The 20,939-nt window shown below is 41.9% G+C and overlaps 1 protein-coding gene across 6 annotated transcripts in view; it reads right to left on the reverse strand.

The window, feature by feature from the left end:
* Positions 1–19,944, reverse strand: part of LOC140194958 (probable E3 ubiquitin-protein ligase HERC1) — a 299,092-nt gene extending 279,148 nt beyond the window's left edge. For 5 of the 6 annotated variants that reach the window (XM_072252428.1, XM_072252427.1, XM_072252426.1 and 2 more), the window contains exon 1: positions 19,709–19,916. The gene's annotated coding sequence lies outside the window, so the exon portion shown is untranslated. Of the gene's footprint in view, positions 1–19,708 lie in introns of all 6 variants that reach the window. The other variant, XM_072252425.1, reaches the window with a different exon arrangement.
* Positions 19,945–20,939: the final 995 nt, after the last annotated feature.

Below are 20,939 nucleotides of genomic sequence, written 5' to 3' on the forward strand. Positions count from 1 at the left end.
ATGGAGTTTACTGATTAGTTTTTGAGGGGAACTAATGATAAATGGGTGGTAAATCAGTGAGAAAATATTTAAGAGACATCAGAGATATGATTGCATTGTGACCACAGACATTTCGAAAAGACGTTGAATACCAAAAAGTTATATAGAGGGAGGAATCGAGGAAGAGGGTGGGAAGTTGGTTAGTCCTCCAACTACTGGATGATAATTTAGCCAATATTAAGGAAGACTTAGAAAATCATGAAGCGGAAGCAGTATGGCAGAGATTAAATAAAAATCTATACAGTGAATTGGAGGTCCTTAAAGATACTATATTGTTGGGTAAATATTAATCAATTAATAAAAAAATTACATTTAAAGTAATACCATCATTGAATCATCAAATATAGACCTAATTAAAATTTGAAACAGATTGGAGGACAAATATATAGAACACTTTTGACACAGTTTCCACAGCATTATACCGTAGAAACAATGAGAGAACATCATGGGACCTGTAAGAAATTAGGTTAGTGAGATGAGGTCAATTAGCAATTTCACAGTAAGGGATCCTATTGGCAAGTGTCATTAGTATGCATATTTAGTTTACTCGTAATATGCTTACCTGAAACTAGAGTTTTGAATTTGAATAACTACATGATATTAAACAATATGCTGAGACAGAATTTGGAATTAAGTCAAAAAATAAACCTATAGATCGACTGAACACATTTAAAGAGATGTTCCAGAGTTTCCAGAAAATCATTCTATTTCTATTTCTCTTTATTATTGCATTACTCCCATGGAATGATTTTTGCTCCATATGTTTGGAAGGGAATGGGAATGGGAGTTATCTCTTACCTACTAACCAATGCCACAGTATTTTAAACCCAAGACAAACGCAAACATGCTTACAGATTCAATCTCTGTCACTGTTGACCTGACTGGCAGTCAATAAGGAGAGTCAAACATTAAATTTCCTTTCTTTCCTTGAAAGAAGTCAAGCCAATAACTTAACACGGGTTAAATATGGCAAGTAAGATTGTGGCAAATCACTATGAATATTTATGCACTTCGTTAGTATCTCCTCTACAGTTTAAAGTACAAATAGTTGAAAATCATTTGGTATCAGCTGTCAGGACTGATTGAATTACAGCCATAAAAATAGCAATCTATTACAACATAAAAGATGATAACCAACAGACTTTGAGTTGCAAGTAATGATCTTTATATGGTAACAGATTGGCTCTGAGTGAGGAGCAGCTGTCTAAGTGACCTTAAAACTCTGAACTATGGTATATCAGATTCAATAATTTTTTGGTAATTGAATCAATTAGCTCAAAAAAGCAGGATACTTTCAGTTTCTGTATATTCTAAAGAAATGAACAAACTTCTTGCATTACAGTGAAAATGCAAATAAGGACATTTTGGCAAGCACACAATAAATGTGAAAGGATTATAAAAGAGTGTTAGTAACTTAACTTCTAACAGGCACCAAAATATGATAAAGAAGAAACTGCTCTTCCCTTCCCATTATCCTCAACACGGATTCCCACCAGGGCTGTGTGCTGAGCCCAGTGCTGTACAGACTGCTCACACATGACTCCACAGCCAAACACTTGAGTAATCACATTGTCAAGTTCGTCAATGACGCAACAGTCATGGGTCTCATCATCAACAACAATAAGATGGCCTACAGATAGGAGGTGGAAGAGTTCAAGGCCTGGTGGTGGACAAATAATCTCTTCCTCAATGTCAATGAGACAAAGGAGATGAATATCCACTTCAGAAGAACTAGAACCATTCACACCCCTCTTTACATCAGCAGCAAAGCAGTGGAAACTATGAGCAGTTTCAAACTCCTGGCAGTGCGCATCTTGAACAACCTCTCATAATACATTCCACACAATCAGGAAAGCTCATTTATGCCTCTGAGGAGGTTGAAGGGAGCTGGATTAGATATATCTATTGATATGTCATTCTACTGGTGCACAGTAGAGAGCACCTTAACATGCTGTATCACCGCAGGGTACAGAAACTGCACAGCGGGACGACACGAAGGCTCTACAATGGATAGTCAAAGCTGCCCAATGCATCAATAGCACCAGTCTATCCACCATCAAGAACATATATACAGAAAGCTGCTGGAAAAGGCCAGTAACATCAAAAAGGATCTCATTCACTCTGCTCATGGACTGCTTGTCCCACTCCCATCAAGGAGGAAGCCACATAGCATCCAAAGCAGGACCACCAGACTCAGAAAAGATTACTTTCCCCAAGCAGTAAGCCTGATCAACACCTCTACCCACTACCTCGCCCCTCCACATCATCCACCACCACTTTATTGTTTTTTGTTTTGACAATCCTGAGCCTAGCATCACTTTATGTCAATGTCAGTGAATGACATCAACTTGTTCTAAAACCATTGATTCTTTGCACCACTCCTCCATAGTTTCAAATGTCAAATCATGCCACAATACATCCTCTGTTTGAGTGACAATATACCATTTCATACATAAAATGCAAGGATCGGAAGACTGCCCGTCTGCAGACCACAGAACCTGCCATTTCCACCGCCGGCAGGCCCAGACTTCTCCAGACTGCAATCGCTGCTACTGACATCAATAGCTCTAGCGATCCAGATCAGATTCAACCACCATCAATGAGACTCCACCGCCATCAATGAGGGTTCCAACGTCCTCAGACACCTCCAAAGGGCCGATTGTGCAACCTCCAACTCCGACTCCAGCTTTGACCTCCAGGCCAAGTCTTCAAGTGCTGCCACTGTCTGCCCTTCCCCTGCCGCCACTCTGCAATCCCGTCTCTCTCAAGTCCCACCACCAGCTCTTGGGCCCTTGGAGACTTCATCTTCCTCTCACCACACCGTCTCTGAACACTCCAAACCTCCATTCCCCTCAGACACTATCAACACCCTTCTCCCTTCCGATCCCAGCTCTCATTCATGCCGGGTCTTCAACATTCCCTCCGACATTCTCCTCTCTGAGGCCAAACATTCTGTTCTCAGTAAGGGCCTCACTTTTGTCCCCTTGCACTCACACTTTAGTGAGTTCTGCACCCACCATGACACTGAGCTCGTTTTCTGCCGCCTTCGTCTCCGAGCCTATTTCTTTGGCAAGGACTCTCCACCCCTTCTCCCATCTTCAACCCTCCTCTTCCTGGACACCCTGCCCTGGTTTTCTGCCTGCTCTGAACCCTTTCATTACCAAATGCTGACAGGACATCGACCGTCTTGGCTTCAACACCCCTCTCTCCAATTCCAACCTAGTTCAGTCCCTTCCTACCTACATCTGTGACACTTCACACACACTGCATCTTTTCAACTTCCCAGGTTCCCATCAACTTATTTTTACTATGGATGTCCAGTACCTATATACCTCCATCCCCCACCAGGAAGGTCTCAAAACTTTCCGTTTCTTTCTGGACTCCAGACCCAACCAGTTCACCTCCATCCCCACTCTCCTCCGTCCAGTGGAACTTTTCCTTACTCTTAATAATTTCTCCTAACGGCAACTCCTTTGCTTGCATCTTCAGAAACAGCTCTATTTCTACCTTCAATATCTTTATTTTTTCCTTTCAGAGTTCTTTTGAAGACCCTGACCTGAAGTTACACACAGGTTTCGGTTCTTTGTGTGACTGGGACCCATTCTCCCGGTTCTACGACTGGCCGTAATTCGACATGCCTAGGGTCTGGCCTGAGAATCTCGATCGTGTTCAAAAGCCTAAGATCCCGGGGCTCTGGAGACCGGCGGATCGGGGGTCGGTGTCAGGGCAGGAGACTCATGTGTCTTCAAGGAGGCCGGAAAATCTTTTGCTGTGGGCCATAGACCCGATGTCTTTGTGATCTTCGGACACAGAGCTCAAAAAAAAGCGATGAAACAGACTTCTAACATTGTAAACCAGCGGGTTGTTGTTATGTCTCCCGCTCACTGTGAAAATGGGGGACACCTCCCTCTCCCTTACCAGGGAGAGAGAGAACCTTTGGCTTGTTGATTGTCGGACGAAATGCGAAGCTTTTGGGGTAACTTTGGTCTGTGTCTTTGCTATTGCTTAGCACATGCTTGGGCTCGGTGATGGTACCGACACCCGTTTTTTTGCTGGTGGGGGGAGGAGGGATTGTTGCTTGCTGCCACATATGCGCGGGAGGGTAGAGCTGGGGGGGTACTTTGGGGTTCCCACGTTTAACTGTCGTTCATTCCTTGGGGCACTCCTCTGTTTTCGTGGATGTTGGCGAAGAAAAAGCATTTCAGGATGTATATTATATATATTTCTTTGACATTAAATTTGACCTTTAAACCTTTGGCTCCTCCCACTTCCTTGAAAAAAAAGATGTAGCCATGGGCACTTGCATGGATCCTAGCTATGACTGCCTGTTTGTCAGCTATGTGGAACAGTCTATGTTCCAAGCCTACACTGGTGGAAGTCCTGCACTTTACCTGCACATCGACGACTGCAATGGTGCTGCTTCATGCAACTATGCAGAACTCGTCAACTTCATCCACTTTGCCTCCAACTTCTACCCTGCCCTCAAATTTACCTGGTCCATTTCTGTCAACTCCCTTCCCTTTCTCGATCTCTATCTCCATCTTTGCTGATGTCTATCATAACCCACTGACCCTCACAGTTACATGGACAGTACCTCTTCTCACTCTGTTACTTGTAAAAATGCCATCCCCTTCTCTCAATTCCTCCATCTCTGCTGCATCTGCTCTCAGAATGAGGATTTTCATTCCAGAACAAAGATGTTCTCCTCCTTCAAAGTAAGAAGCTTGCCTTCCTTCACTACCAATGCTTTCACCCCATCCTCCCGCCACCCTACCAGGGATATGGTTCCTCTTGTCGTAATGAGGCCACATTCAGGTTGGAGGAACATCACCCTATATTCTGTCTGTGTAGCCTTCAACATGATAGCATGAACATTGATATCTCGAACTTCCGGTAATGGCACCCCCCTCCCCCCACCGTCACCTTTCCCCATTTCCTTTTCCCTCTCTCACCTTATCTCCTTGCCTGCCCATCGCTTCTCTCTGTTGCTCCTTTCCCCATTTCTTTCTTCCATGGCCTTCTGTCCTCCCCTCTCAGACTTCCCCTTCTTCTGTCTCAGACTGAAACATTGACTGTACTCTTTTCCATTGATGCTGCCTGACCTGCTGAGTTCCTCCAGCATTTTGTGTGTGTTGCTTGGACCTCTGCTATTATCCTTTGTAATTATGCCAAGAACGCTGTGTGCCAGACTCAGGTTTAGATGTGATCTAAGACTTAATAGTCAATACTAACAGAACCATGTAACCTTCAGGTATTAATTTTACAATATCATGTTAACACCAGCTTTAGATAGGCTAAAGATGTTATATCTTTAGAGTAGGGGAACATTTGTAACAGCAAAACATTTTTGGATCCTCTCCAGTGTTCTCTGAATCAAACAACATCTGTAGTAGTGAGGACTATTGCTTGCTTCTAGATCTCCCTTAATGTCATATTTTCTGGGAACCAAACACCATCAATATTTCTGCTCAGATCAAAAATTTGGTTAAATCTTGTTACATTTTACAACTCAACTGGCATTTTTTGTGGTGTCTTCAGCTGGTGTTCCAACGCATTATGCGAATGAGGAACATAAAGTATGAACTCTCACCAAGTACCTGTTCTGATCAGATTAAGATTATAATAGATGGTCTTTAACTACTTTGGCTACATGTCAGCAACTGCTTAGTAATGGATAAACAAAGTTTCAGTTTTTTTTAATTCTTAAAACTTTAGAGCTGAGTATGAATATTTTAGCATGGCCTATATGAAGATATCAGTATATCACCATTTACACAAAGCTAATTATAATTTACATTTATATGGAGATAATGAGAGCTCTCAACTCCGTGTTTATCACACAAACTGTGGATTTTTGAAGAATATCACAACATTAAAAAGTTGTTGAAATTCCAATTATATCAAATTTGAAGTGAAAATCAACTCAATAAATCTTTGCAACACAATTCTAGATTACAGTCACAACAAATAGCTGACTCAAGTGACGAACGTCATCCTCTGTCTTTGTATCTCATCACGCTCATAAATTGAGATAATTTTAAGAATAACTGAGATAAAGAATTTACAGGGAAGTTGGGGAAAATACGGGAAAGTGCTTTACAAGCTCCAGAAAATTGATCAAGAAATAAGCAGTCTCATTTACGATTCAAAAGAATATCAACTTTCTAGTTCATTGTTTCTGCTGCTCGGTCTCTAATAAACCTTGTTTACGTCCGCACATTCTTTTTAACTAATTACTGAATGCTGTTACTATTAAACCTGTTATTATATTTTATTTAATTTCTGAAGTTTTCTCATTTTTTATTTCCAAGTCATGTGCCCTTTATATAAGGCTTTGTATTATTGAGTTTATTGCTTTGAATTGTCTATTGTCCGAACAGAAAATGTACTAAACTCTGTTACATCCACAAATACATAACAACGTTCACTGCCAATTCCAGTCAATACCCATAATAAAGCTACATATTAAAATTCATTTAAATACCCTGGAGCTGGGTGCAAATTGTCAGTCCGTCAGGATTAGAAACCAAAACTACTGATAAGCATTTCCATATTAAAAGTACAGCAGATCAGAAGTATTTCTTCATGGAAACTTTTTTGCGCTTTGGTGTTACGTCCACAATTTGGGGTTGAGAAAGAGTAACAGCTTAAGAAACTAAAATCAATATTATTCAAGATACCTTGAATTCATTATTGGAGCATTTACTGAAACACTTCCCCTCCAACACCCATTTCAGTTTTTTAATTAACCACTCTTCCCTTTTGTGCTCAGTAAACAATACATTTAATTGCAGAGTAATTTCATGGTTAGGTTAGGATGCATCCATTATAGAGCAACTTCAAGTATTATTTAAATAGCAAAGTGGATGGGAGGGGGAAGAAATTTAAAGCTTCCATATATATAGTGCTACAGACTACAGATACAGACGAGGAATGAAGACTTCAGGAAAGCTACAAGTGTTGTGTACCTTCTGGCCACCCCTATTTTCCCCTCATCAAGGCAACATCAACTATAGGGGTTCATCCTGATAGTAAAGGAGGCCATGGACTGACATGCATCTAGGGGTTTGAATGCATCCTTCCTTTCTTTTCATTACTTAGTTAAATGTAATATTCTGGATCCATCTTTCCAATATTGTTTACTCTATTACGTCTGAATATCACATTGAGTTTCTTTTTATGGCTGCAAGGTCATATTTTGAGATCTTTGATTGCAATTCAGTAATCTGATACCAGGGATCAGGTTCATCCACTGTACCGTATAATCTTAAATATTCCACACCAACACTTAACAATCTTTAAGAATAGAGAATAGACCCCAAACTGACCACATCATTAGCAAAATAACTACAATTATGTTCAGTTAGTTGATGGGATATTGACTATATCAACCAAGAGTATAATGGAAGGTGAAATAAAGGAATATATATAATAAAAAAAATCAGGAAATGTATCATGTTAATGTTTTGACATAGCTAATGTAACACAGCATGGTACTTGCATGAAGGTATAAAAGCATCTTCTCTGTTTCTTGTGTATGCACAATAACTTAAATGATTTATAATTTTGCAAAATGTTATAATGGACAAATGTACATCTACGATAGCTTGATACACAGCTGTGAATTTCCCCAAAAGACCTGAATTGCAGCCGAAGTGACTGTATATAGTTACTCAGACCACAATAAGTTGCTCTGTACAACATATAAAATGTAGAGAATCATCCACCGGAAACAGAAACTAGAGAGTATCAGAAAAACTATTTGAGGAGTGAATTTTATATGCTAGTGTACAATGTGAGAGCTATCACAAGACTCCTTACTTAATTTGTAATTTATTGACTTCATTCAAAGTAAACAAGAGTGTTAGCAGTAATCAAAGCTGCATTAAAGAAAGGAAATTTATTGTGCACATTGTAACTTTATACAAAAAGACAAAATGACATGAATACCCATTTAAGACTACATTAGTCAGCACTAGCCTCTGTTGCATCCAGGACATCTTTAAGGAGTGATGCCTCAGAAAGGCAGGATCCATCATTAAGGACTCCATCACCCAGGTCATGCCTTGGTCTCATCGCTACCATCGGGAAAGAGGTACAGAAGCTTGAAGGCACACACTCAGCAATTCAGGAGCAGCTTCTACAGCTCGGCTAACTGATTTCTGAATTGACATTGAATCCATGAACACCACCTCACTATTTCCTTATTTCCTCTGTATTTGCAATACTTATTGTATATGTGTGTGTACACACACACAAACACTATAATTCAATTTTTTAAATTATGTATTGCATTGTACTGTTGCTGCAAAGTTAACAGATTTCACAACATTTGCCAGTGATATTAAACTTAATTCTGATTTGCAAAGATGGTCAAGAAGATAACCAACCAGGACAGCTTCACAAAAATTGTGGGTTATTATAAACCACTGAACGGAAACATTTCCTGAATAGTCATAGTCATTGTCATGCTTTATTGATCCCGGGGGAAATTGGTTTTCGTTACAGTTGCACCATAAATAATAAATAGTAATAGAACCATAATTAGTTAAATAGTAATATGTAAATTACGCCAGTAAATTATGAAATAAGTCCAGGACCAGCCTATTGGCTCAGGGTGTCTGACCCTCCAAGGGAGGAGTTGTAAAGTTTGATAGCCACAGGCAGGAATGAATTCCTATGACGCTCTGTGCTGCATCTCAGTGGAATGAGTCTCTGGCTGAATGTACTCCTGTGCCCACCCAGTACATTATATAGTGGATGGGAGACATTGACCAAGATGGCATGCAACTTAGACAGCATCCTCTTTTCAGACACCACCGTGAGAGAACCCAGTTCCATCCCCACAACATCACTGGCCTTACGAATGAGTTTGTTGATTCTATCGGTGTCTGCTACCCTCAGCCTGCTGCCCCAGCACACAACAGCAAACATGATAGCACTGGCCACCACAGACTCGTAGAACATCCTCAGCATCGTCTGGTAGATGTTAAAGGACTTCAGTCTCCTCAGGAAATAGAGGTGGCTCTGACCCTTCTTGTAGACAGCCTCAGTGTTCTTTGACCAGTCCAGTTTATTGTCAATTCAAATAGATAGTACCATATTTTGAATATACTGTACCCTGACTTTAATAATAAGAATCCATACAAGATGCACAAAATGCTGGAGGATCTCAGCAGGCAAGGCAGCATCTTTGGAAAAGACTATAGACAATGTTTTGGACTGATCCTTCATTGGGACAGGAAAAAAAATGCTGAGGAGTCAGAGTAAGAAAGTGGGGGAGGGGAGAAAGAAACACAAGATGATAGGTGAACCTGGAAGGGGTGAGGGATGAAGTAAAGAGAAGGGAAGTTGATTGGTGAAAGAGATACAGGGCTGGAGAAGGGGAAGTCTGATAGGAGAGGACAGAAGGCCATGGAAGATAGGGGGAGGAGCCCGAGGGGGAGTTGATGGGCAGGTAAAGAGAAGGTGAGTGAGGGTAAAGGGAATGGGGAATGGTGAAGTGGGGGAGAGCATTACTGTAAGTTCAAGAAATCGATGTTCATGCCATCAGTTTGGAGGCTACCCAGATAGAATACACGGTGTTGTTCCTCCAACCTGAGCATGTCCTCATTGCAACAGTAGAGGAGACCATGGACTGACATGTCGGAATGGGAATGGGAAGTGGAATTAAAATGGGTGGCCACTGGGAGATCCTGCTATCTCTGGTGGATGGAGTGTAGGTACTCGGCAAAGCGGTCTCCCAATCTACGTTAGGTCTCACCAATATACAAGAGGACACACCAAGAGAACTGGACACAATATATGACCTCAAAGGGCTCACAAGGAAGTATTGCCTCACCTGGAAGGACTGCTTGAGGCCCTGAATAGTAGTGAGGGAGGAGGTGTAGGGGCAGGTGTAGCACTTGTTCCACTTGCAAGGATAAGTGCCAGGAGGGAGATCTGTGGGGAGGGACAAATGGACAAGGGAGTCGCATAGGGAACGATCCCTGCAGAAAGCAGAAAGTGTGGGGGGGGGGTGGTGATTGACAGGGGAAAAGGTGCTTGGTGGTGGGATCCCGTAAGAGATGGTGGAAATAGTGGAAATTACGGAGAATTATGTGCTGGACACGGAGGCTGGTGGGGTGGTAGGCAAGGACAAGACGAACCTTATTCCTGGTTGGGAGGCGGGAGGATGGGCTGAGGGCAGACGTGCACAAAATGGAAACAATGTGGTTGAGGACAGTGTTGATGGTGGAGGACCGGAAGCCCCTTTCTTTGAAGAAAAAGGACATCTCTTTCGTTCTAGAATGAAAAGCTTCATCCTGAGAGCAGATGCATTGGAGACGGAGGAATTGAGAGAAGGGGATGGCATTTTTTACAAGTAACAGGGTGGGAAAAGGTATAGTCCAGGTAACTGTTAAAAATTGATCTCATAATCCAAAATAACCTACCAGTACAAGCAATATTGTTATGTTTTGTAACTCCAAAACATAAAACTAATTTCAAAGAAAAATGTGGACAGTCAAGAAGGCAAGTTTAACTTCGTGTTTACTTTAAGAGACGTACGTGCATATCATTTGATAGTGTCATTTTGTATGCAATTCACTTACTTTTACATATAACCTGTAATGGATTATTTAAATGACAAAGAGTGCTTTATTGAATACATTTATAATATTACTCAAATACAACTCCATAGCAAAGAAAGATCAGTAGCATCTCTACTTTCTGCAAAGGCTGAGAAAAGTCAATCGCCCACCCCCCCATCCTCACCACATTCTACAGAGGTTGTATTGAGAGCATCCTGAGCAGATGCATCACCGCCGGGTTTGGAAATTGCACCATCTCGGATTGCAAGACCCTGCAGCAGATAGTGAGGTCAGCTGAGAAGATCATCGGGGTCTCTCTTCCTGCCATTACAGACATTTACACCACACACTGTATCCGTAAAACAAACAGCATTATGAAGGACCCCACGCACCCCTCATACAAACTCTTCTCCCTCCTGCCATCTGGTAAAAGGCACCGAAGCATTCGGACTCTCACGACCAGACTATGTAACAGTTTCTTCCCCCAAGCCACCAGACTCCTCAATACCCAGAGCCTGGACTGACACCAACCTACTATACCCTCTACTGTGCATATTATCTTGTTTATTATTTATTGTAACGCCTGCACTGTTTTGTGCACTTTATGCAGTCCTGGGTAGGTCTGTAGTCTAGTGTAGTTTTTGTATTGTTTTACATAGTTCAGTGTAGTTTTTGCATTGTTTCATGTAGCACCATGGTCCTGAAAAATGTTGTGTCGTTTTTACTGTGTACTGTACCAGCAGTTATGGTCAAAACGACAATAAAAAACAACTTGATTTGACTTGATATTCAGTATACAACACTCGTCCATGCTTAGCTATAAACTCCAACACAACAGAGAATGCATCTCCACTCCATATATAGCATGGGTCGGCAACCTTTTTGCCTCTGTGGGCCGGATCGCGTATTAATGAGCGGACGGTGGGCCAGATAAATGCCATAAAAAACTTGAAATATAGGAATTATCCATTTAAATACATCAAGTTATGGTTTGCCTCAAATTAATGAATAATGCAAGCTAGCAAATCATTTGTGCTTAAGATTGCCTACCCCTGATATATAGCATACTATAGACTACGTATACTACATACTACAGCTACTACATACAGTACAGACACCCACAGCATAATAAATTTAAAATACTTCAATTCAGGCTTAAAGATTTAATTGCTACTGAGGATTTCTTTCTCTTGTGGGATAATTGTTTTTTTAGACAATGAAGGCTTTCAGAGCCTGCAGAGGGATTTGGACCAGCTAGAAATATGGGCTGAAAAATGGCAGGTGGAGTTTAATACAGACAAGTGTGAGGTATTGCACATTGGAAGGACAAACCAAGGTAGAACATACAGGGTTAATGGTAAGGCACTAAGGAATGCAGTGGAACAGAGGGATCTGGGAATACAGACACAAAATTCCCTAAAAGTGGCGTCACAGGTAGATAGGGTCGTAAAGAGAGCTTTTGGTACATTGGCCTTTATTAATCAAAGTATTGAGTATAAGAGCTGGAATGTTATGATGAGGTTGTATAAGGCATTGGTGAGGCCGAATCTGGAGTATTGTGTTCAGTTTTGGTCACCAAATTACAGGAAGGATATAAATAAGATTGAAAGAGTGCAGGGAAGGTTTACAAGGATGTTGCCAGGACTTGAGAAACTCAGATACAGAGAAAGGTTGAATAGGTTAGAACTTTATTCCCTGGAGCGTAGAAGAATGAGGGGAGATTTGATAGAGGTATATAAAATTATGATGGGTAGAGGTAGAGTGAATGCAAGCAGGCTTTTTCCACTGAGGCAAGGGGAGAAAAAAACCAGAGGACATGGGTTAAGGGTGAGGGGGGAAAAGTTTAAAGGGAACATTAGGGGGGGCTTCTTCACACAGAGAGTGGTGGCAGTATGGAATGAGCTGCCAGACGAGGTGGTAAATGCAGGTTCTTTTTTAACATTTAAGAATAAATTGGACAGATACATGGATGGGAGGTATATGGAGGGATATGGTCTGTGTGCAGGTCAGTGGGACTAGGCAGAAAATGGTTCGGCACAGCCAAGAAGGGCCAAAAGGCCTGTTTCTGTGCTGTAGTTTCAATGGTTCTATGGTTATGCTTAGCAGGTAAGACCTGTAGCTGTGAAAACCAAAGGGCCTCCTCCTTGGTTGTAGTTGACGACTCTGAGACTGCAGGAAATGGGTCTGACAGCTCTGGACACATTTCTTCTCCTTTTCTCAGCTTTTCTCTCAGGATCTATTTTGATCCTTGTTTTGCTCTTTTCCAACGTCGTCTTTTTTTCTCATTCTCCATTTTCTAGGAATTAGGTCTCATTTATCCTTTCATTTCCATAGCATTTATGTCATCCTCCTCTTTCTTTTCCTTTTTCTTCTTTCTACAAATTGTGCATCTTGATTGTGGGAAGATGCATGCAATTCACTGGAGTATTATCTTATTAATTCTTCTATTGTTCCCTTTACAATCTGATCTCTCCTCTTTGCTTCCTCATTCACAACATTATCTGACGAATCCTCTGTTTTTGTATCTCCATTGACTTTGCTGGGCTGTGGTCTTTGCTTCTACTTTTAAAAGTAGCTTTTTGTCTCCCACTTGAAGTTAGTGTAATAACCATAATGCACACAAAGCAGATTCTAGTTCTTTATACTCACAAAAGCTGAAGGGTTGCAACTTTCCTGAAGCTCTTTGAACTCCCCTCCAGTTTAAAACCAAACAACATCTCGCAAGTAACTGCCTGATTAACATATCAGAAGCCTTTTCAGATAAGCTGCCTACAAAAACTGCTGTAGTTGATTCACTGCTCTTGTCACGTTCACGATCCCTCTGAACAGCATGGTCCTTTTTTTTGGCGTGTGCCTGCGTGCGTGCAAGTCTGTGCGTGAGCATCTGCGTGTGCGTCTGTGCGTGAGCATCTGCGTGTCCGTGCTTGCGTCCATGATGATGTCTTTTTCATGGCTTTTACAAGGCGCGGAGCGAGAGAGAGAGACTGTGTGGTGTGCCACTCCTCACATGGACATTTTCGCGGTATTTTCCCTTTTATTTTTACGAGGTCGAGTTGCAATCTCGACACTCAACCCGTCACGGATGGAAAGTGTACTTGGGAGCGGACCCGATTAGTTTTGAACCCGGGAACCTCTGCTCCCAGGTCCGGCGCCGATGTCGTTGTGCCACCATCCGGCCCCAGCATGGTCCTTTCTTGGTACACACAATATGCTTTCCAAACAGGGGCACAGAGGTTGGCATTAACACCTGTTTGTCCTCTGTTGGGCACCTATTCATGGTGTACAGCATGGAGACAGTTATGGCAACATCTACTACCTTTTTAGTTTACTTTTAGTTGACTCTATTACAGGGGATGTGGTATGCAAATGGTGGATGGATCTCTAATCAAGTTGTAGGTGTCTCTGCCACTCACAACCTCAACAATACTGGCCCTCCTGTTTCTAACCACATACAAGCCCCATATGATTTAAAGGTTGTTATATTTCACTTTTACATGTCATTCCAACAGGAATTATCTTTTCTCCAGTATAAGTTTTTAGTTGGACATCTGTAGGCTTCAATTCTGTACCTTTACAATGCCATTCAAAGCCATCTTGTGGAATGACTGAAATGTCCAAGCCAGTGTTCAATTCCAGTTTAATTAACTTGCTGTTCACTTGCTTGACTATTGTTGTTTTCACGTTGTAAATCTTAATTCTATGTCACTCTCATCATTATCAGATTTTTTTTATCAACAGTATGCAGATCAGTGTTCTTTTTCAAAGTGAACTTGACTTCTTAAGTTTTTCTCTTTTCCGTGCAGTTCATTTATTTTTGCCTGCCGGACATATTCTTTGTATGTGATCTACACTGTTGTATTTTCTGCAAGTTTCGCATTGGCCTGGTGCAGGTGAGCCCTTGCCACAATGACAACACAATTTGTTCGGCTATGCTGGTTCCTGTTTAGACAATGCAATTTTGTTCATGTTCACTTTCATTCCTGAATGCAACTCAACTGCGTCTCTGTCTCCTGTATATATTGATCAGTAATTTCAACTGTTCTTTTAAACGTAAGTTGTGTTTCAGTTATGAGCCATTTTTGAATGCTTTCTTGTTAGATTTCATAAACTAAATGGTCTCTCAATGCACCATTAAGCCCACTACCGAATTGACAATGCTCAGTCTCTTCAATTCAGGCACGTACGCTGAAATGTACTTCCCTTCCTTTAGATTCCATTTATGAAACTTAAATTGTTCTGCAATCAACAATGGTTACAGTTCTAAATGTTCCTGCAATACTTTCACGATACCAGCAAAGCTAATTTCTGCTGGTTTGGTTGGAGCAGTAAAACTCCAAAGCAAACTGTCTGCCTTTAAATCCAATGCACTCAACAAAACTGGTACTTCTTTCTCATTGGCTAAATTACTGCTCAATTTGCTCCATATACAATATCCATTTATCTGCTTTGTAATCAAACATGTCTATCTTTTTGATGTAGCCAGCTATTTCTGGCCTTTTAATAACCATAAAATTTTTTTATCACCCAGTACTCACTGTTTATGAACACATGAAATTTTCTGTTTTCTGTCTTTTTTTAACTTGACTTTCTCTCTCACTCTTCTGAAGAGACACATGCTACACTGCTGTTTTTTTACACAAATGTCTTGCTGCGTTTCAGCAGGTAGGCAGTCATCTTGGGTTCGTTTTAAAAATAACTCGTTGCCACTGTTATGTTTTAACTCCTTTCGGTGAGATATCAGCTGATGTTCTTGGATTCAAACCTACTCTCCTGACAGATCACCAGAACCCTTGGTTCCTCTGTAATTCAAAAGTCTTTCCATTTTAGCCTGGAATATGCCCATTAACCTGATTTTCAGCTCACTGACTTTGTGAATTCCAAATTTTCACAGCCCCAAATATTCAACACATCTTAAATAGGCGACCCTTCATCCAGAAACGACACCTTTAATCTAGATGTCGATTTTTCCCAAATAAAGAAAACATTCTTTAAACATTCATCTCTGTAAGAACTGCTCAATATGCAACATTTCAATAAGATCACCTCTCATTCTTCTAAGAAAATATTAGATTATTAGATTATGAGGACACTCAGTCCTTGTTTATTGTCATTTAGAAATGCATGTATTAAGAAATGATACAATGTTCCTCCATTATGATATCACAGAAACACAGGACAGACCAAGACTAAAACTGACAAAAACCACATAATTATAACATATAGTTACAACAGTGCAAAGCAATACCGTAATCTGATAAAGAGCAGACCATGGGCACGGTAAAAAAAAAGTCTCAAAGTCCCGATAGCCCATCATCTCACACAGACGTTAGAAGTAGGAAGAAAACTCTCCCTGCCATGAACCTCCAGCGCCGCAAGCTTGTCAGTGCAGCACCCTGGAAGCACCCAACCACAGCCAACTCTGAGTCCGTCCGAAAACTTCGAGCCTCCAACCAGCCCTCTGACACCGAACACCATCTCTGCCCAGCACTTCGATCCTGGCCCCAGCCGCCAAGCAACAGGCAAACCTGAGGATTCAGGGCCTTCCCCTCCAGAGATTCTGGATTACACAGTAGCAGTGGCAGTGAAACAGGCATTTCAGAAGTTTCATCAGATGTTCCTCTGGGCTCTCACGTCTGTCTCCATCAAATCAAAATCAGGATTATGCATAGCACCCTACTCGACAGATAACAGATATTCATCACTGGAGTGGCCGCTGTGCGCTGCGTCGTGCCGCCATATTCTCCTCCTTCACCTCATTAGACCACTTTTTCATTTCAGGAATCAATTTAGTGAACATACTTTGGAACATTCAAGTTTATGCTTTATTAAGTAAGAACAAAACAGCATGTTATATATGCAACACACAAAAACCTGGAGGAAATCAGCCAGCCAGACAGCATCTATGGAATAGAGTCGACGTTTCAGGCCGAGATCCTTCATCAGGCCTGCAAAAAGAGGATGAAGAGTCAGAGTAAGATATCGGTGGGGGGGGGGGGAGGGGGGTGGGGGTGAAGTAAAGAGCTGAGAAGTTGATTAGTGAAAGAGATAGAGCTGGAGAAGGGGGAGTGTGGCCTCCTCTATTATCGTGAAGAGGCCATACTCAGGTTGGAGTAACAATACCTTATATTCCATCTGGGTAGCCTCCAACCTGATGGCATGAACATCGATTTCTCAAACTTCTTGGAAAGCTCCTACCTCCCCCTCCCCCGAACACTATTCCCCATTCCCATTCCCCTCTCTCACCTTATCTCCTTACCTGCCTATCACCTCCCCCTGGTGCTCCTTGCCCTTTTCTTTCTTCCATGAGCTTCTGTCCTCCCCTATCAGATTCCTCCTTCTCCAGCGCTGTATCTCTCTCACTAATCAACTTCCCAGCTCTTTATTTCACCCCTCCCCCTCCCGGTTTCACATCACCTTGTGTTTCTCTCTCCACTCCTCCCACCTGTTAAATCTACTCATCTTTTTCCTTCTACAGTCCTGCCGAAGGGTCTTGGCCCGAAGCGTCTTTTTCCATAGATGCTGCATGGCCTGCTGAGTTCCTCCAGCATTTTGTGTGTGTTGCTTGGATTTCCAACATCTGCAGATTTTCTCTTGTTTGTGATAGCACATTATATATGCTTGTATATACCATTTCATTCTTCTTGAAATATGGGCGAACAAACCATTGCTTAGCTAGTTACTTAGTGGACCCAAATGCTGACAGTAGGCTCTTCAGTCACAGAAATTCAGTTTAGGATAATAACCACGGTATGACACACTTTTAACACAAAAAAAGTTTACAAATGTGCATGTGTGTATAGTAATGGATTTCAGAATTACCAATACAGAACATATTTTAAATTATCATCTATATAGCGGTCCCCAACCACGTTGGGGAGCATGTGCTACCAGACTGCGCAGAAACGATATGATTTGGCGATATGAAATGATATGAGTCAGCTGCACCTTTCCTCATTCCCTGTCACGCACTGTTGAACTTGAACACCCTCCCATCGGCCGGTCCACAAGAACATCGTCACTATTAAACTGGTCCGCGGGGTGCAAAAGATTGGGGACCCCTGATCTATACTTCTACCAGCACATGGCACTACAACCAGCACTCCTGTCAGGCCTTTATCCAGCCAGACGGAAAATCAAGACTGAAGTAGACAATCATGCTTCTATGCATCGTGTTTCTTTTGTTGGCAGGATGTGAAAAAATAGCCAGTGTACTCTTTCTCATGTGAACAAAATGATTTACACTCATATATGTTTTAAATTTTGATCACAAGTACTATCCAATGCCTTTCAGGAATTAAATATCTGTTAGGATCTTCAAAATTAGAGGTGTGATAAATGATCTAGTACTTTCCTGGTGTAGATTGCGAATAAGCTCTTCTTGGACTTCTAGCCGAGTACATATTGATTACAACCAACATTTCAATGACAAACTCCACCATCCCTGATGAAGATGACAGAGTTTATCATCGAAATGTCAGTTATAATCAATAGCTGTACCCAGCTGCAAGCTCGAGAACAGCTTATTACCTCACTAATTTCTAGCAAAAAGGCAGACTGTCAGTCACATGAACATCATAAAACTTGTTAAACAAAAAGTAACCCTCATATTATTAAGGTTTTCCAATATTCAGAAAAATCTCCATCATCTAGAACAGGGGCTCCCAACCTGGATCCATGGACCCGTTGCTTAATGGTATTGGTCTGTGGCATAAAAAGGTTGTGAACCCCTGACCTAGGGGGCATCTCATTGAAACCTATTGAACACCAAATGGCCTGAAAAGAGTGGATGTTTCCTATAGTGAGGGAGTCTAGACACTGCCTCAGAATAGAGGAACATCCCTTTAGAACAGAGATGAGGAGGAATTTATTTAGCCAGAGGGTGGTGAATCTGTGGAATTCATTGGCACAGATGACTGTGAAGGCAGGTGCAATTAAAGTAGAGGTTGATATGTTCTTGATTAGTCAGGCATCAAAGGTTATGGGAAGAAGGGAGGAGAACAGGGTTGGGAGGGATAATAAATCAGCCAAGATGGAATGGCGGAGTTGACTCTATGGGAGCAAATCTCCGAACTCTGCTCCTTTGTGTTATGGTCTTAAGGTTTCTTGGAAGAACAGATAATAGAAAATAAAGCATACTTAAATATATGCATATTAATACCTATTTTAATCCATCAAATTACTGACAAATGCCTTTCAAAACAAACAGAATTCCTGTTGAGATGAAACAGCTGAACCCTGATAGATTTCAGCATCAAAACATGTCACATCCCCTTTCAGATGATTGAAATATAATCAAAAGAGAAAACTAACACTATTATTTCTGAATAATCATGCACAGATGCACAACCTCCCCATATCGTTTGCACAAGTGGGTACACCTTTCCACGAATTGTTGAATCTATTGCCAAAATTCATTATTAAAATTAGATGATACGTTTGTGAATTGAGACTTGCTAACATAATAAGATCCCGCAAATTCCTTCTACGTTTAATAAGCATAATAACTTGATTATGAAATATTTGATTATGTTTCTCGAGAGCAATTTACTGAATAATCCAGCAATTTAATCTTCACCCAACGTTAAACTACAAATATGTCCTTTAAACAGAGATTAAATGATTTCACGAATAGCTTCAACTACTTCGCTAGATTTAATTGCTTATGTGTAGCAGACGGTCACATTTGTAGAGTACGCAATTCAGTTTAGTAAAAAATATCTGATCTTCTCTTCTAGGAAAAAAAAGTCTGCATCAAATACTTTATCTTAGGGGATCGAATAGGTACAGGGTGTACAGGGTATACAGCTACGAAAAGCAGCCCTGCATTCTAGCTTGATTAATGACAGTGCAATCATTCCTTCGCTGATTTTCCGATGATTATTTTTAATTATAAAATATCCATTATTCCACATCATTCAAATAATCCGCTTCTTTTTTAAAAAAAGGGATACAATCATTTCGACTGTCTGGCCGGGTGAGACCAAAGCTGTCACTCACAATCAAGGTTTAAAGGGCCATTGGAAACAGGCAGCCAAGCCAAGCCGAGCCTTTCCCCGTCCCCGCTGACCCGGCCTCTAGCACTCTGGCTCCGGTCCTACCTCACTCCGCTTTTCTCCCAGCGTTACGGATGAAGAGCACAAGTCACACACGTCCCCGCATAAGGACCTCCAGCGGCTAGCCTCAGTGTCCGCGCCCCCTCCACACTGAACAGGTTCAGGCTCTCGACAGCCACCGCGCCGCCTCCGCCATTGATTGTCACAGTACCGATTGTTGCCATACACTTACGCCGCAATGTGACGCCGCGTCGCCCCGGCTCCCCGCGCACGCACGCACGTCAGGCAGACTCCAATTGTGACGCCAACACGTCTCCGCCCTCCCCCCCCATACGCACGGGCTCTCCGCCCCGCCCTCCCCGAGCGCTGCATGTGGCTCCAGCGAAATCTGGAAAGTCAGCTAGGCGAGCAGCATCTGTGTCGATGCATCAGGGCGAGACCCTTCGTCTGGTCATGAAATCTTGTTTGTGGCAATAGTGATGGTGTAGGGCAGGGCTCCCCAATTAGTTTTCCATAACGGCCAAATTATGTCAAGCCTGCCAAGCCAAGGGCCGAAACGTCCAGGGTTTTTTTTCATTGTGCCAGTAAGTTGTTTTATGGGCAGATGTTGTTAGTCATAGTCATAGTCATACTTTATTGATCCTGGGGGAAATTGGTTTCGTTACAGTTGCACCATAAATAATAAATAGTAATAAATCCATAAATAGTTAAATAGTAATATGTAAATTATGCCAGGAAATAAGTCCAGGACTAGCTTATTGGCTCAGGGTGTCTGACCCTCCAAGAGAGGAGTTGTAAAGTTTGATGGCCACAGGCAGGAATGACTTCCTATGACGCTCTGTGTTGCATCTCGGTGGAATGAGTCTCTGGCTGAATGTACTCCTGTGCCCACCCAATACATTATGTAGTGGATGGGAGATATTGTCCAAGATGGCATGCAACTTGGACAGCATTCTCTTTTCAGACACCACCATCAGAGAGTCCAGTTCCATCCCCACAACATCACTCGCCTTACGAATGAGCTTGTTGATTCTGTTGGTGTCTGCTACCCTCAGCCTGCTGCCCCAGCACACAACAGCAAACATGATAGCACTGGCCACCACAGACTCGTAGAACATCCTCAGCATCGTCCTGCAGATGTTAAAGGACCTCAGTCTCCTCAGGAAATAGAGACGGCTCTGACCCTTCTTGTAGACAGCCTCAGTGTTCTTTGACCAGTCCAGTTTATTGTCAGTTCGTATCCCCAGGTATTTGTAATCCTCCACCATGTCCACAC

This window comes from Mobula birostris, chromosome 3, assembly GCF_030028105.1.
Source record: "Mobula birostris isolate sMobBir1 chromosome 3, sMobBir1.hap1, whole genome shotgun sequence".
Taxonomy (NCBI): domain Eukaryota; kingdom Metazoa; phylum Chordata; class Chondrichthyes; order Myliobatiformes; family Myliobatidae; genus Mobula; species Mobula birostris.